The sequence below is a fragment of the Triturus cristatus genome, chromosome 6, assembly GCF_964204655.1.
Source record: "Triturus cristatus chromosome 6, aTriCri1.1, whole genome shotgun sequence".
Classification (NCBI taxonomy): domain Eukaryota; kingdom Metazoa; phylum Chordata; class Amphibia; order Caudata; family Salamandridae; genus Triturus; species Triturus cristatus.
Genome location: NC_140589.1, coordinates 1,341,832,257 through 1,341,850,875, shown reverse-complemented (window position 1 = coordinate 1,341,850,875; position 18,619 = coordinate 1,341,832,257). Strand labels below are relative to the sequence as shown.

The following is an 18,619-nucleotide window of genomic DNA, read 5'->3' as shown; positions in this document are numbered from 1 at the left end:
TCTCTCTCAAAACATTGGAGTGGAATCAAGTATTTGGTAACATATCTCCTGCTTCCTCGGAACACTGTTCACTACCCAACCTCCCTCTTTCCAAACAATACTGCATACCACTGCAACTCCCTCTACTACTCACTCTCCTCCCTATACCTCTGTACATCTGACTATTGCCACCCCTTCTCTTCCTCAATCCCATCTTTCTACCCTTTGTTAAGCTATCCAATAATCACACTCCGCAGCCAGATCTCACTACTTCCCAATTACTCATGCTTCCCCTCCCCCACCCATCTATCTCCTCCCCTACTAGTTCATTGTCTCCTACCTTCCACTGCATCTCCTGCTTTGTTGAGATCTCTCTCACCCACTGCTGTGCCCTCCTCTCCCCATTATTCCCTTTCTGCCTCCCCTCCAACCGATAGGGCTAAGTATCATAAAACCTTATCTTATTCCTTACCTCCACATACTCTTACTCACTGCTCAAACCTTAGTTCATTCCTAGCTCCAGGATGGCAGTTTCACTGCTCGTCATGATTCCTATCTTTCTCCTGGGCCTGGGACCTAGCCTCATATCTTCCTTCCCCCACCTGCTTCCCTCCATGTCACTTTCAATTACTCTATGAGTCACCACTCATCAATTTTCTGTCTTCTCCATACCCTTGCTTCTGCCATTTCCTAGTAAACGGCTGACTTTTTACCCTGCTCAAAACTTTCAGATTTCCTTCTAGCTTTATTAGTGCCTGCTCTTGGACCACTTCTGTATGAAATATGGGTCAGAGGGTTCCATTGGAGATGGGAGTACTGGACTCTAAGTATAAAACTGTGGTATTTTCCTACAGGTGACATGTGTCCAGGGGCCACGTACTGCAGACCCCCAAAGTGGAAACCGACTACTCGTTATCACGATGAAGGGCATAGTAATTGAAAGGGACAGAGAAGGAAATGGGTCGGAAGGGCAAGGCATACACAAGGGAGGAGATGTGCGCTAGAGACCCGAAACTCAGCAACACAACAAACAACAAACAACATTTAAAAATGTTATGTCTCGTCAGTGCTTTTTCTTGTAAAAAGTAGATGTATTTTATTACACACACTATTGAATACTACACACAAATTAAAAAATACTTACAGTATAGCAGATGTAAATGCCTAGGGTGACACTGTCTAAAGGGCCTTGGAACCAACAGGGGGTGCACACTAATGAAAGTTCACACAGGTGTAGTAACCATCTAAATGTACCATGAAGCCCCAGTCCTGGAAGTGACTCTATCCTGACTCTCCAGGTATAACTATATTTATTCAGGCTGAACAAGAATGAGTTCTCTAATATTTATGAGTTATTATATCTGGAAATCCTGCCAGACTTACAAGCTCTGACAACTGAGCAATTTTCTGTGTCAGCATGTAAGGTGGATCCAATGTTTCTCCGAAGTGTTTATAAGGAATGCAAAGGAGCAAAAGTGTTTAAGTTATTCTAAAATTAGACATACCGCTGATGTTGTGCTGATATTTTAGTTGATCCTAGGATGAATATCAGATGTATTGATTCATTGAGCACAAATCGTGCTTCAGAACCATTTGTATTTGTGAGATTGTCAAAGATTTTAGTGGCAGGAATTTGTTTCATGCTATGTGGCAACAGGAAAGCATTCACAATTTGTCCTCCGTGTGAATGAACGACCAGGGCACTTTGAATTGGCATAGAGTGTGCTGATAAAGAGACAGGTCAGCATTGTTGGAAATGTACTTTGATAATAATATCTAATAAATTAATCACCTCCACCTACTTGCAAATATGTATGGTGAGCAAGTAAGGGAATACATTCAAGCAGAATAAATGCACAAATGAGGACATCATTTATACTAGAAAAGTTCATTTGTATAAAGATTTCATAGTCCTATCCTGAGGAAAATATCACATCTCATTGCCACTTCACCTGTGCATACCCGCACACCCTAACCAATGAGGGAGAAAAGCAGAGACCAATAACTCCCTGATCTAGGAACAAGACATTTACTAAACCTTTGAGGGATGATTTAAATCACCATTCTTGGCACAAAGGCACTAAAATACTCCATAGCCTACTTTACTATTGGTGGCGCCAAGTGGGATAATGTTTGTTGCCCCCCCATGACCACCTTCGCTTTGGATTCTTTGTTTACAACTCTTTAACAGTGCCACTCAAATCTCCATAACCACTCTCTCAGATGTCTTTAATGAGTTTTAAGTGCTGCTACCACTCATACCGGCGTAGGGTGTCAGAGCATCACAAACACTTCACAGAGAGAATCAATCATAGGTGTGTAAATTAGTGTATAGGAAATTTTACATAAGACAGAGGACTACAAGTTGTAGGAGTCAACTGTCATCTATGCTAGTAGACAGTTTAATAGTGCGTGATCTGGAGAAGCACAAACTCAGACTTTAAAACTTAACACTGTGATTTTGGGTTCTCTTTAATTATCAGAATTGAGTTAATAGCTCAATGTTCTATGTTAGGATTAAAAGGTAAGTAAGTAACAAAAGGATCTCTCAGACAAAAGCAATAACCCACTGACATATTTACATTATATGCACTTTGTGATCTGAATGGTGCACGTTTTTTGCAGCAGGCATATTAACCCTCTGTGCTACCTTACCGTGAGTGAAAGCTTCCACTAGACAAACCTCAAATCTCTCTCTAGGAAGAACATTAATCACAGGCATTATCTTGACATTTATATTGTTGCCTGAAAATTTCTGGAAACCAGGAATGGGGAACAGGGTGCTTTTAAAATAATAAAATACTTGCAAACACGACACCCCACCCGAAGTCAGCGCCCAGTGCGGTCGCACCACCCTAGAGACAGATCTGTCAGTCTCTGTCAAGAGCTAAAAACCTCCATCCCATATAGACTGGTGACCCAGTAGACCTCTGTTACCAGAGCACTGTTGGACTTGGCCCTTTTTGCAGGGTCATCCCTGAACTTTTTGCCTTTTTCCTGTATTTTCTCTGACCTGTTTTTGTTGGTTTTATGACTGGGCACTTTACCACTGCTGATCAGTGCTAAAGTGCATATGCTCTTGTTAAATTTGTTAAATTGAGGTACTGAATTAGTGACTCCATGATTGGCTTATTTGATTTACTTGTCAGACCCTAGTATAGTGCACCATGTGTGCCCAGGGCCTGTAAATCAAATTCTGCTGGTGGGATTGCAGCACTGGTTGTGCCACCCACAGAAGCAGCCTGTAAAGTGTGTCTCAGGCCTGTCATTTCAGAGCCTGTGTGCAGTCTAGTACTGCCATGCTGACTGGGTAAGTGCACCCACTTACCAGTCCCTAAACCTTCCCTTTTCTTCATACCAGACACCCCTAAGGTAGGCCCAAGAGCAGGGTGCATTGTAAGTATAAGGTAGGACATGCCCGTTGTGTGTGGCATGTCATGCTTAACACACTGCCTCTGAGATAAGCCTGTCTGCTTGTGCCAAGCTACCAAGGGGGTGTGCAGGGGGTATCTAGGAGTGTAATCCCCTTTCTCGGACTTAGAAGCAAGGGTCCCTATTTGGTCAAAGGTACCTACCTCTGCCAACTAGAGACCCCCAGTTCTAATAAGCGGCTTAAGGAGGACAGAACCCTCCTTTTCTATTCCAAATTTTTGAATGGGCAACCACCCAGTCTTGAGGAAAAGGGAGTAGCCAACCGTAGGAACAAAAATAAACTCAAGCTACCAACCAAGCACCTCTTGATGCTAATTGAAACAGCATAAATGTTCACAGCTCTCCCTCAGAATATCTCAAAGAGCATGATGAACTACTTCCAAAATATTTAGTCTGTGAAGAGATTTATGCCACATATCATCATCATTGCTTCTTCAGAATACCTTCCTTTCTCCTCAGAGTGTCGGAAATCAATTACCATATCTCATTCATTCTTTCCCATTTACAGACCAGGGATCATGGACTAACCATTCAACAGTCTTACATTTAATCTCCCAAGGCACCGTCTGGTCCATCAGTAATTCAGAGAGCAGGCTATTTTTCATGGGCTCATCAGTCATGAAAACAGTTCACCTCATTTCCATTCTTACACCCCCCTAAAAGACAGTAAGCATCACCTACAATGTAGGGCATAGTGCAGACTCCTATGCTGAAAACCAGGGCTGCACAAAAGACCAGGCAGATATTTCCACTTTTTAATACACCTGGCCTACCCGTTAAACCCAGCAAACATACTTGGGGTATCTAACCTTACATGGCTTGGAAAAAACACCGAAAGGACCGTAGAGAACCCATTCAGTGTCAGGAATCAACTGTTGCCTATCAAGCAACCATGCTTTTTAGCTGGTTACAGTTTTGAATCAGCCACCATAAATATTCATGACCCATAATTTGACATCAGCAACAGATGTTTGATCGTCTTTATTGACTTATCTGCTGCCTTTGACACGAATAATCATATCAGACTTTTCTCCATAATGGAACCATATATTGGCATCAGTGAACACATCCTGAAATGTTTTTCCTGATTTCTCACTGGATAATGCATTCAAGTATAAATTAGAGAATGCATCTTTGCTCAAGCTGAACTACAATAAGAGCACCTCCTGAGGACAATTTTAGCTCTACTATTTTGAAGTAAAGACTTCTTTTGCTAGAAATCAAATTTAAGTCTTCACTATCAAGAAAACAATAATTGTATGGAACAGTAATTACCATATAGAACTCTATTCATAAACCTTCAAAAGCTCACATCACTTGCTGCATTGGCGAGTCAGCTCAAGTACATATTTTCAAACAATTTCAAACCCAATGCTAGCATATTACAATGGGCGGCAGTGGCATCAATATTGGCAGTGTGAATTAGTTACCTTTTCCACATCGAGCCTATTTACCCTGAAATCTATTGATGAATCAATCTGTATATTTTATAGGTTCTCTAACTGTTGTCAATTTATTCTTCCCTTCCCTATTTTGATGTATTCCTTGTACTAGTTTGATTGGTTATATGTTGAGCCTCAAATACCTCCCTGGTCTGGGTACGCTTTGTGAATACTTAAAGTAAATAAGCTTAAAATACATGTTCTGTGACCCATGTCCTACAGGTGAAATTAGTAAAAACAAACTTCCTAGTGGTCATCTCACAATACTATTTCATGTATATCTTGGAATGTCACTGTAATCATTTTGGATTTGTTTTTATGTAAGTGCATATAGGTTATTCTGATTGAGTAATGGCAGAAAACAGTATTTATCATGATGGGTATGTGAGACACATTTTGGAGCAGTTCAAACAGTACCTTGTGCCTGATGTAGGAAACAAACCTAGCAAAAGTAATGGGATGCCATTGATTATCTGCTTTTAGTTAATTATCATCAGTTACCCACAGGGTAGTCTTATCTCCTGTAATTGAAACACATTATTGACTAGTGGCCAGCCTTTAAATGGAATGTATATAGGAAGGTATTGGTCTGTTTTTATCATAGCTCTGTCAACTAGTCTGAAAGCACAGGGAATATTTTTACAGCATAGTAGCCTCTTGCTTGGTCAAAGTCAAATTTAAGAACCCCGGGTTTGAGTTTAACCTGTAATGAGTAAAATGGTTTTGTTCATCTTCCCCAGATGATTGCTGTAGGGATTGAATCTGTTTATGCATTTGATGTATTTGTCAGATTTGTCTGTCAACATTAGGCATAGGTGCAAGGAAAATAACACTGAAGCTTCTTGAATTCTCTGACACTGGTAATCAGACCAAAACCTTTCTTATTAGCTGAAAAAAACATTTTCAATGATCAATTTGTGCACCTTTTGACTGTAAAGAAAGGCTGCGTACAGCTGGGGTTGGCAATAAACTTATCATAATAAAGTTACTTTATGGCAAAAAAAACAGACATTCAACGAGAAAAACAAAGGTTAAAGTGGTGTTGAATGTAAATGAAATAGTAAGATTTTACCTTGCATTAAAAAACCCTAGAAATTTGCTCAAAAAACAAAGATTAAAGCAGAGCTATACATAGATCTTCTAATAATAAAAACACTACAGTTTTAAAACCAAAAAACTCTGAAATTCACCTTTTATATGCAACTAATCTAAGTATAACTTGCACCACTATGATGCACTGCTTATAACCTGAAATATTACAACAATGATGACATGTGAAACCAATGGCAGTGCAAGATATACTTAGGTGATAAATATATTTAAGGTTAATGTAACGATATAGTTAGGTGTGATATAAAAAGAATTGTTTTTGTGGAAAAAAAACGTATTAAATTTGCTTGAGAAATAAAGGTAAAAGTTGAACCAACTCACACTAATACCATCAAGATTAAAACAGTTTGGGTGATGGTCTCTTCTCCCTCTTGGGAAATCACTCCCACTGCATCTGCGAGATGTCATCAACAGCAGATATTTCGGAAAGCAACTGAAAACCCACTTCTTCCTGCTAATTTATCTCTTACCCTTCCTGCTAGTTTGTCTATTACCCATGCGCTTCATGTGCCCATGCATTGTAGCATACTTGAGTCAAATGGAAACATTACAAAAAGCCTAAAATAAATAATTACCATGTTAGTTTCAAGTGGGTGGAAATATGTTTAGGTTTGGTGGCCACTTCAAGGGCATTGCATCAAGCATTGACCCTCCTAACACTAGAATCTCTGTTATGGTTTTGTTCATGGATGTTCTTGTGAAGAAAGTAGTCCTTGCATAAGAACAATGATGACCACATGGTTTCCTTATCTGTTTTTCCCAGCAGATGGAGGATTTGGGTTGCTATTGACATGCATTTTTTAATATCACCAGTTATTTATCTAGAAACTGAACTGGTGCTGGTGGGCAAGTTACCTACAGTAAACAAGAGATATCTGTGATACGCTGCAAGAAGTCAACTCCAGTTTTATAATCCTAACATTTTGCCTTGGTTTTGGAAAGTGGTGACTAGATCTAGTGCACTGCACATTAAGAAACCCCACCTATTCTTTCTGCCTTCTCAATATCTTGCCTCAGCCCACTCTTTCATAAATTAGGCTGTGTTTATGAATTTACCAGCAACAAGAGGACTTTTTTTGTCAAGACTGAGTCAAGTCCCTCAAGAGTTTGAACCCTGTCTAATGATGGTGAAGAGGATGGTTCAATTCCTCCTAGCTCTGATATTGGCCTTTTACTTCCTTTTCAACAATACCACTCATCTATGTTAAGTTCAAGATCTAGAATTAATTAGGATCTACAATTCTTTAAAAGGACGAGGATGATAGGGTTTTTTTCCAGGAGCTTGTAAAATCTCCATATAGAAGAGATTGCATTCAAATAAATATCCCAGTATTGAATGTAAAAAAATAATGATTAATATGGATGAGAAAAAACATTACCAATGGGAGCCCTTCCAGTGTTTCTGATTTTAGTAATTGATTTAATTGATTGTTCTTCCTTGACATACCATAGCTCATCTGACAAATAACAGACTTGATATGATATTAAGATTTATATTGAATGTGCCTAGTTTCAACGGAATGCATAGTGAAATTCAAGTCTAACACAAAAAACAAGACTAAATAAAAAGAAAACAGAAGAATTAAGATCATCATATTCCTTATTATAGTTGCAGACGGTGACACATTGCAGAGGGCGATGCATACCAATATATAGACTTCAATACGTACTATTTAATACGCTCACACCACACATTTGTTTTTGCCATTCCTTGAGAAGGAGAGAATCTGCTTAATGAGTTCTTACTTGAAGTTATAGAATTGTGTGTTTATTTAAGAATTTTGTACAATACTGCTTATTACCTGGATGGTACTTTGGAAGGACATCCAAGGGTGTGAGTATTTTTATTTACATATTTGTTTCAGGACTCATAAGAGTTTTGAGTACTGTCATCAAAACAAGGACCGCTTTCACCATGCACATATTTGATCCATTGATTTAAGGGACTGGCTTCAAGGGCTTTGACACAGGCATCTTAATTGAGAGCAGCATAAAGAAAGGCCAATCAGTGGAATGCACCATAGCTAGTTTCATAATAATTTCATAGTATCGGCAAGGTGCACTTATACTAACATGGCTTAATCTTTCAGCGAATAAACATTAAAGACAGGATAAATTAGAGCTAAAGGGCAGACACTTTACTTATTGAAAGTGTGTGCAGAAGGCAGATATGTGTCATGGTTGTGAGGTCTGTATCAAGTAGGAGACGAAACTGTTTCATGAACAGGCCTGAGCAGAGCTCCACAAGCAAGTTAAATGTTTTTAGGCCAGTCTGAGATATTCTCTATTTTTAGGGATTTGCATGTGGTGACACCAAATTTCAGTCAAACCATTGTGGGATAAATCTGGGATATTGGTAATGGGGTTTGATACTTTGGTCTCAAATGACTCCATTGAGGCCTCAGAATTCTTGAACATTTTGGGATTGTTCTTGAAAGCAACATTTGCATTGTTCCAAGTATATGAAGATATGCCTTGCTTGGCTGGAAGATTGCAAATGCATGTTATGAGGTAGAGCATGCAGGCTCTCTTCACAGCTTTTAGATCACCTCTCCTCTCCTAAATTCAATCAGTAGTATTTTTCTGGTGGCTTATGAAAGTCCAACCAGAATAGTTTTAAGAGGATAATCGTGTTAACTGCTTGATACAGTTTTCACAAGCTTAGAAATAAAATCTCAATAATCATCTTAAAAAGTCTATGTGTGAAAAATTATCAACATAAGAAATGACTGTGACCTCTTTGTGGGGGCAAGTCAAAGGATACAGTTTCTTTCATCTGCCACCTCCTGCACCAAAGTGTGGTTTTAAGGACAATGAGCACATGTTGATCATTTTAAAGACATCCCATCTCTTAACCTTCTCTGAAACTTTCTGCACTGAGCCCTCACTTCATAGAAATTTTCTTCAGATATTAAATTGCTTTCCATTGCTTCTTTTTGTATCAGTCACCCTTATTAAATGCTAGCCAATTGAGTCTGTAGGCCAATTTTGTCCCTGAGCCTTCCTTTTTATATAGGCTGATTTATACTTAATCATTCGCAATAAACTTTTATACCACTGCTCTAGCTAAATTTGTGATTGAATATTAAATATATTATTTATCTCTTTTAGACAAATTTGCTTACAGTCATTGAGTGTTCCTTTGTTCCTCTAAGTTTTTAGTTCCTTGAGCTGCCTGGAAATGTCTATCAGATTGCATTGTAGCTATAAGGATTGATTTCAGCCAAGATATAAAGTATGAGTGAAGAGAAACTTAGAGATATTTTAGTCGATCAGTTTCTCCCTTTCTCTTTCTTTCTCTCTCTTACACACCCACACCTCTACCACTGGCAAGTAACAGTTTCATTTTGTTAATATTCATGATCAATTATTTCCCAAATAACGGGACTTTGAATTCAAATTCTATCATTTTAAATTGCTCATGTTTGCACATCTTAATGAAACAAAACGGTAAACTAGTTTGACTACCCAAGAACTGTGAAGCCCTATAATAGTGACTTACCAATAAACATTTTTTTCTCAAAAAAAGCAAATTACTTTAGTCAAAAATAGAACCACATCATATATTGAATCCCTGGCCTCATAGAAAAAATGAGTTTCTTACTAAAATAGGAAATTTAAGAATAAAACCTTCAAATAGAAATTTCTTACTGGGATTTCCATAAAAAGCTGCTGTTAATCTTTTTTCTATGTCTGCCATTACCAATACAGGAAGTGAATGCAGGGGTCAGTAACGAATCAGTGAACAGGAAGACACTGTGATTATAGGAAATGATTGTGTAGGGTAAAGATACGTATTTGCAGATAGTGAGTGGAGATAGTAAAAAACAGAGAAATTATGGAGGAGATATCAGAAGAGAAGCTTAAGGGTTACAAAAAGGTGGAAGAAGAGATGAATGTAGGAAGAAAAGGTGTGGCGTGGGAATGAACACTGATTCAAGACAGCTAGCGTTATGAAGGAGAAGAGAAAAAGACAATGTGGTCCACAGGGTGTTATACATTTTGTTGTGTATGTCTCTTAGGAGTCCCTATTTGAGCACCTAATCATGTATTTGAGACCTCAGGCCAAATAAATCATTATTTGCTTGCTGTAGCTGATGCAATAATGTTCTATATTATGTAACGATGTGTATTACATTTATCATACATTCTGGTAGCATGCTTTTAGTTCACGTAGCCATTCATGTATTTGAACGGATGAAAGACATAATAACTTTAGGCTTCAACATGTGTATGCATTGTAAATTATCTCATTATTTTCCCACCTGTCATAAATATGCACAAGATTAATTATTTTCATGTGGTAAATAATTTAATTACCGGGACTTAATTTGATACAGAAACATAATAAAATAGCTCAGTAAATAAGAGGCAGAATCTGTGGTATTAGAGGTTCTGAATGGGCTTTATTCCAGTGGTCGATTATAATCGGTTGCTCCAGGTTCCATCACCACGAAGGTTCAGGAAGTGAAGTACATACGTTATTGACAATCAATTACTTTTATACAATAGGCATTACAGTGAAGCAGATACAAGAGGCGTAACAATTGATAGTGGTGATAATATATTCGTACGTAGCAAAAATAGGTGTAACTGGGAGTGATTTAAAGAACGTCATCATATGTGATGTCATAAGAGGGTGGTTACATGAAAGAATTTCGCAATGTCAGCAGAAATACTTGGCAGATATGCGCGCGCAGCAGCATGACGTGTAATTGACGTGCAACTAGGGGGTGAAGGGGACTTGACATTTAGCTCTACATGTGGCGACAGAAGTCTGGAGGGTCAAGTCAACCTAATCCCAAATCATATCTAACATCCTATGTTTAAAGAACTATGTTATCCAAAAGAGAGGTCTCTTCGAGTAGAATCTTATTCTATACTGACTATACTGACTGTTAGTGCGTGTACAAGCGTCTAAGTGTCTATACTAGATGCGAGGGCGGAATCTTCCATAGTAACAGGGCTATGAATTACTTGCATGAAGACAGAGAAACCGGGCCTTTGCTCGGTAGCTGGCAGAATGTTTACTTAAACTACTAGACAGGAATGCATTGGGCAGGGATCGGAGCAGATAACTTCGAAGGTGAAATACAGTTTTTGGCAGACAGCAGGCTGATGTCAGGCTTCGTGAGCCGCGCAGAGAATGAGACAAAGTTCATGGTCACAGATGCAGGCTCAGACTGGAGCTTCAGAGGCAGAAAGCAAGAAAAGTTTGATGACAGAATCAGGGCCTACTTGCCTGGACTGTAAAATGGCATAAGTGAACCATATAAAGCCGGTGGCCTTTCATACTTAGGAATGGAATATCCGGCCTATTCATGGCGGATCTGACAGAGGACATGTTAACGGTGGACGCACATGTATTTGCGTCTTCATAACTGGAACTGGAGGGAACATACATGTACTTGTAACATGCACATAGAACCGTTGGGGTCCAAGATAGGGGACATAACTGACCAGAAAAATCCATATTTCCACACTCCAAATAAATGATTTAGAAAGTACAAAATCGCTTTTTACAGCCCTCCCAGTTAGAGAAAACAGGCTTTGATTTCAGGACAAAGGCAGAGAGCAGAGCAGCTTCATGAAAAGCGGCATTAAGGTCACCTTCAATTACAGTCTTTCTGCAGAGACCTAATTAGGATTCTTCTGAATGAGATGCCTCAAACTGGCAAAATAGTTGACGTTATGTTTATAGGTCAACTTTTTGAAAATATTGAACCCTCATAAAACAGCAAACCTTTGATGCTAAGCTAAACTTCAGGCATGTAGGGATCCTTAAAAGGAGCACAATCTAACATGTAGTCTCTTTTCAAAGCATGTACAATCTGTGTTTTCCAATTGACTACAGCAGTATTTATTTCTGCAGTTATCTTGTTTCATTTAGTGTACTCTGGGTTTGGGTTAAAATAAAGCCTTAAAAATAGCAGTGTGGATTCCTTGTGTGTGTGCACATAAGGTGAGAAGTTGCCAGAACTCACAACAACATCATGTGATAGGTTTTTTCTGTGCCCAATACACATTTTTTCCAGGCAAGCCTGAGAGAAATGTGTGGATTTTAACTGTCTGTTCATCCACTGTAGCTGGTACCGTGGTTCTTACCTGTTCTTGGCTGAAGGCCAAGGAAGCTCTTCTGGCTTGTCTATGCAAAAAGGAACTTTACCCTAAAAGACTAAAAGTATCTGTATTACTGACTAGAAAAAGGATTGAGGGCGTTTTTTTTTTTTTTTAAAGTAAAAGACATTCAGCGGGTTGAATTGATCAACAATAACGCATTCCTTTTGTAACACACATGGAAAAAGTTTATCCAAATTTATTTATCTTAAACCTCACATACATGTCACTTGCATGATTTTTAAATTGCTTATGTAATTCTGCTTTGCAATTTTCTCCAAGCATATAATTGCATTCGTCTTTCCTCCAGGGAAAGCATGTAGATGACATGCTTTTATAAATTCTCACACATCTATGTATTAAAATAAAAATGAAATGAGTACAGACAAAAAAAAAGCTTGATGATGGTTCTGTGTGTATTACCATGAAGCTTTCACCCACTCATGCCCTTGAAAAATGCTTCTTTGTTGCACCTTATTGAAATAATTCAATTAGTTTTGTAACTGGCATTAAGGAGGTCTAAAAAGAGGTCAGCAGTGAAGTGATGTGTGCCCTTTGAGTCCTCTCTGTGGATTACATTACTCCCTGTCATGCTGTCGAGATTGCGAGTATGATTAATAATAAATGAGTTAATTAACACAGGATATTTGAGTGGCAGATGACAGCTAGCAGATGAAGGGCAGTCACGGCTGACTCAAAATAGACTAAGGAAATCCCTGTAGGAATTGAAAAGAGAGGGTATGCATCTCTGTGAATATGCTGTGGTGGGGATGCTGTACTGTTGGTGCAAACATGATTAGCTTTTTGTAAAAGTATTATACAACGTCTCAGAAAACATGGATAACAGCAAACGTATCAGCTCTTTCTGAGGCCTGCTTAAACCTGTATTTTTTATCGAGGCACATCTCAAAGCCTATATATATATATTACCTACTGGCGGTCGCCAGTAGATAGTTATAATTAGGACCTATATTCCATAGGAAATCCGCAACATTCTATTCTCAATAACTTTGGCACCGATTGACGAATCTTCGTGAAATCTTCAAAATGTTTGGCCTGCTCCGGTCTGCTCCTATCATGAAAGTCTCGGGATGATTCGTATAGCGGGGGCCGAGAAAAAGGGGGTCCCAAAACGTGTTTTCCCCATGCAATTTCCCATAGGACCTTTAGCCGCAGCTACAGCCCGAACTGCTGAACGGAATTACACCAAATTTGGCAGAAAGGTAGTCCTCAGTTCAGACTCGTGCCTTTTGCTTAAATGGTGTAAATCCATTCAGTAGTTCCTGAGAAAATCAAAAGTAAAATCACATATATATCTGGGCGGAGCCTAACCACACATCTCATCGTGAGATCTGATTGGCTGTCAGCACTTCATCCAAGAAATGTTGGCAGCCATCTTGGGACCAATATACATGATAGCACCTCATTAAAAAGCATTACAGTTAATAGAAGGTTTTAAGACTTTAGTTACATTATAAATCATTTGTTGATGGTACCATACTCATTTTAGGAATTGTGGTATGTTCTAAGGGGATTTTACCATGTGAAAAAGCCTTCTGCTGGGATATCATGAATCATGCTTTTCCCACAGAGGTTTGGAAGGTGATCTATAAGCTAAACTGAGAGCATATTTTCTGTAAATTCACAATATCTTTCTCAGTCATGTAAGAACGAAGTCTGACATTCTCAGTAAAACATGTATATCCAACAACGGCAGAGACTGTCAGTTGATTCCTTTGTGTTCTACTGCAGCTTCCCAGAGTGTTCCAAAGAACAACTAGAGCGCTAACATTCCTACTTATGATAAACGTATGGCACACCTGAAGCCATCTTGATTGGAATAAAGTGGTAACTCTTAAAACATTTCATTTAAAAATGAACAAAATGAGGGGGTTCATTTTGCCATAGAAGGTATGATTAGTGCTGCAGAAAGAAAAATTAAGGCACATTTTGAGTGACTTCTAAAATCCTCTTCTATTTCATAAAAAAATTCTGACATGCAGACTGAAACATGCACTTTCAATACCAGCAGTAGACTTCCCTGGTGTTCAGTACCTTTACTACAGTGATCTAATGAGCAACTAGAGTGCTAACATTCAGAATTTATGGCAAATGTGTGACACATCTGAATGCCTTCTTGATGGAATCAAATTAAAAAACTGAAAGTATTCCTACTGAGGAGACTGTAGGAAATGAGGAAATTAGGAAACTTCATAACAAAGAAGTCTCCCAAGATGGCCACCAGAGACAAAAGAGCCCAAATGTAGCACAAATATCACCCAGATGTAGCCCGAGTATAGCCCAATGACAGAATGTCTCAGAGTGTTCTAAAGAACAACTAGGGCGCTAACAGTCTTACTTATGACAAAAGTATGGCACACCTGAAGCCATCTTGATTGGAATAAAGTGGTAACACTTAAAACATTCAATTTGCAAAGGAACAAAATGAGGGGGTTCATTTTGCCATAGAAATTATGATTAGTGCTGCAGAAAGAAAAATTAGGGCACATTTTGACTTCTCAAATCCTCTTCTATTTCTTAAAAAATTCTGACATGCAGACTGAAACATGCACTTCGAATACCAGCAGCAGACGTCCCTGATGAGCAGTAGCTTTACTACAGTGATCTAATGAGCAACTGGAGTGCTACCATTCAGAATTTATGGCAAACGTGTGACACATCTGAATGCCTTCTTGATGGAACCAAAGTAAATAAGCATTGAAAATGCAATAGGTCTCGCCCTCGTTTAAAGTTAAAGCAATTCTGTTTGTAGTTAGGTGGCTTTTTAGCTTTGCTTGTATTAGTGTTTTTCAAACTTTCATGTACATAACATGCATATGTATGCATATATGTATATGTATATGTATGCATGCATTTATATTTGACTTTATATAGATATGCAGATAATATATATGTTTGTATATATATATACACACATATATATATAAATGCATATGCATATATATGCATATATATGTGCATATGTGTGTGTGTAGGGAGAGGTAGAGAGGTAGAGGTGTAGAGGTAGAGAGGTAGAGGTAGAGAGGTAGAGAGTAGAGAGTGAGTAGTAGAGAGTGAGTAGTAGAGAGAGTAGCAGAGAGTGAGTAGTAGAGAGTAGTAGAGTGAGTAGTAGAGAGTGAGTAGTAGAGAGTATTAGAGAGTGAGTATTAGAGAGTGAGTAGTAGAGAGTGAGTAGTAGAGAGTGAGTAGTAGAGAGTAGTAGAGAGTGAGCAGCAGAGAGTAGTAGAGAGTGAGTAGTAGAGAGTAGTAGAGTGAGTAGTAGAGAGTGAGTAGTAGAGAGTATTAGAGAGTGAGTATTAGAGAGTGAGTAGTAGAGAGTGAGTAGTAGAGAGTAGTAGAGAGTGAGTAGTAAAGAGTGAGTAGTGTGTGTAGAGAGAGGTAGAGAGAGGTAGAGAGGTAGAGGTGTAGAGGTAGAGAGGTAGAGGTAGAGAGGTAGAGGTAGAGAGTAGAGAGTGAGTAGTAGAGAGTGAGTAGTAGAGAGTAGTAGAGAGTAGTAGAGAGAGTAGCAGAGAGTGAGTAGTAGAGAGTAGTAGAGTGAGTAGTAGAGAGTGAGTAGTAGAGAGTATTAGAGAGTGAGTATTAGAGAGTGAGTAGTAGAGAGTGAGTAGTAGAGAGTAGTAGAGAGTGAGTAGTAGGGAGTAGTAAAGAGTGAGCAGCAGAGAGTAGTAGAGAGTGAGTAGTAGAGAGTAGTTATGTTATGTTATGTTATGTTATGTTATTTATTCTTTTATATAGCGCACGGCTACTCAAAAAGGATGTCCCGGCGCTTTTTTGGAAAAGGAGGGCTGCAACACAATAACATAACACCGTTAAAAAAAAGGACAGAATGCCAGACAAATACATGCAGGAAAAACAGGCTACTGGGTAAACAGCCAGGTTTTAAGGCCTTTTCTAAAAGCTAGTAGGCTGGTAGCTCCCCGCAGAGTGAACGGCAGAGAGTTCCACAACTGTGGCACCAGTAGTCCAAAAGAGCGGCCTCCCAGGCGAGCTCTCTTCACACGCGGAACAACCGCCAAAAACAGAGATTCTGACCTCAAAGACCGGGTCGGCTGATAGAAGACCAGTCTCTTTTGAAGATACTTTGCTCCCACCGCGTGGAGAGCTTTGTAGGCCAGAGTCAGAGCCTTGAAGGCGATCCGTTTCCGGATAGGGAGCCAATGCAAGGTTTTCAACAGGCCCGATGCACTGGCCCGTCTATTTAATCCAAAAATTGCTCTCGCAGCAGCGTTCTGCACCACTTGGAGCCGCTGCAGCAAATACTCTGGCAGGCCCAGGTAAAGAATGTTAGAATAATCCAACCTGGACCCGATCAGAGCCTGCACTGTCAGTTTCCTATGCTCCTCAGACAGCAGGGGAAGGAACCTCCGCAGCATCCTAAGGATGCCGAAGCAGGTGCCCGACACCCCGAGGATCTGGGATTTCAATGTTAGCCCCTTATCCATCTTGACCCCCAGATTCTTGGCGACTTGGGAGGAGCAAGACGGAGGAAACATATTAATCGGCCACCAGGCCTGCCAGTCTGGCTCTGTGTCGCACCCAAAGAAGAGTACCTCAGACTTATCGGAATTGCACTTGAGGCTGTTCAGTTGGAACCATTGGAAAACAGCCCCAAGGCAATCCCGGATACTCTCCCCGTCAAAGTCTCCTCCTCTCTTACACGAGAAGAGGAGCTGGGTGTCGTCGGCGTAGGATACGATCTGGGCCCCATACGACTCCGCCAATGCCGCCAACGGGGTCATGAAGATGTTGAATAGGGTCGGGCTCAAGATAGAGCCCTGTGGGACCCCGACTCCCAGAGGCGGCATCACGGCGGAATCTGGCGAGGCCCAGACCGTTTGCCGGCGGCCGGCTAGAAAGGAGGAAAACCAGCCGAGCACCGTCCCCCGCAGACCTATCTCAAAGAGTCTTGCGAGAAGGCCATCATGGGGGACGGTGTCGAACGTCGCCGACAAGTCCAACATCACCAGCATGGCTTTGCCCCCAGAGTCCAGAACCCCTTTAATGGTTTCTGAGACCTCAAGGAGCGCAGTCTCTGTGCTGAGATGGGGACGAAAACCCGACTGGGTGGCGTGCAAGATCTCGTTGGTCTCAAGAAAATTGGAAAGCACAACCTGAACGTGCTTTTCCACAATCTTCGTGAGAGCCGGCAGCAGAGAGATGGGCCTATAATTGACCGGGGCCTTCGGGTCTACGCCTGGCTTTTTGAGCAATGGAATCACCATCGCCTGCTTCCAGGCATGCGGGACCATTCCCTGACTCAGCGAAAGATTCAGCAGCGGGTTTGCCAGTGGATTGATCGCCTCCGCAACTTTCGCTAAAAATTTAGCAGGGCATGGGTCGAGGGGCGAGCCCGATTTGAGATTGCCCATTAGCGCTAAAGAGTCAGGGGCAGAGAGCGAAGGAAACACACTCAGCGTCACACCAGGCCATGCCCGCGGGGATAAAATGGCCTCAGGATTAGTCTGGCCCGTGGGCCCAGGCGATGGAAAAGAATCCTGTATGCGTTGGATCTTGCTCGTAAAGAAATCAGCAAGGTCCGAAGCCCAGGTACCAGACGGTTTTTCGTCCGAGGTGTTAGACCATGGGGAAATAAATTCTCTCACAATGGAGAAAATCTCCTTGCAGGAGTTAGAAGCAGCTTCTATTCTCCTAGCTAGATATACTTTTTTTTCCAGGCGAATGTCCCGGTGATAGGCCTTGACCACCGTTTTATAGGTCAGCTTGGCTACAGTATCATATTGTGCCCGCCAAGCTCTCTCGGCCACCTTACACTGCTGCCGCGTAGCCGACAGTGCTGCGGTAAACCAAGGCGCAGAGACCCGTTTCGGTGTCAGGCGGGGTGTCAGTTCCGGGGCAAGATCATTCAGCCTGTCTAGGAGCCAAGCTTGCAGGGTCTCCAGGTCCCTATCCAGATCACCAGAGAGGGAACATGGGTGATCCACAGCAGCCTGGGCCAGCATCTCTGGGGTCACACGATGATATGCCCTATGGACACGACCCTGTTGCTGTGCCAAGGCAGCCACCGGTTTAACTGTGCCTTTGATCGTAAATTTGGCAAGCAAGTGGTCTGACCATAGTACTGGTATAATCTCAATCACCTCGAGAGGGGAAGACGAGAATACCTGGTCAAGAGTGTGCCCCTTCTCGTGCGTAGGCTCCTGCAAATGAGGAATCAGTCCCAGCGGGGCCATAGCCTCAGAAAGTTTGATGGCAGCAGGGTCAGACGGATCATCCATCCGAAAGTTAAAATCCCCTGCCACGATGCAATGTTCCGCTTTCAGGGCCAGCCCCAACAACACGGAGTCCAGATCTTCAAAGAAAGTACCGGGTGAACCAGGTGGTCTATACACGAGTAATCCCTTAACAGATTGATGTGGAGACAAAGTGATAGAAAAAGCGAGGGTCTCCGAGCCTCGGATGTCCTTCACTGGCAGGATCGCACAGGGCGTGCCTTTCTTGACCACCAATGCCACTCCACCACCCCTTCCCTTAGCTCTATCCTTCCTGAAGATGTTATA

The 18,619-nt window shown here is 40.9% G+C and overlaps 1 protein-coding gene across 1 annotated transcript in view; it reads left to right on the top strand.

Annotated features, from left to right (window-relative positions):
- The window catches only part of RYR2 (ryanodine receptor 2), a 3,458,987-nt gene that overhangs the window by 2,904,600 nt on the left and 535,768 nt on the right, over positions 1-18,619 (top strand). The window lies entirely within an intron of this gene.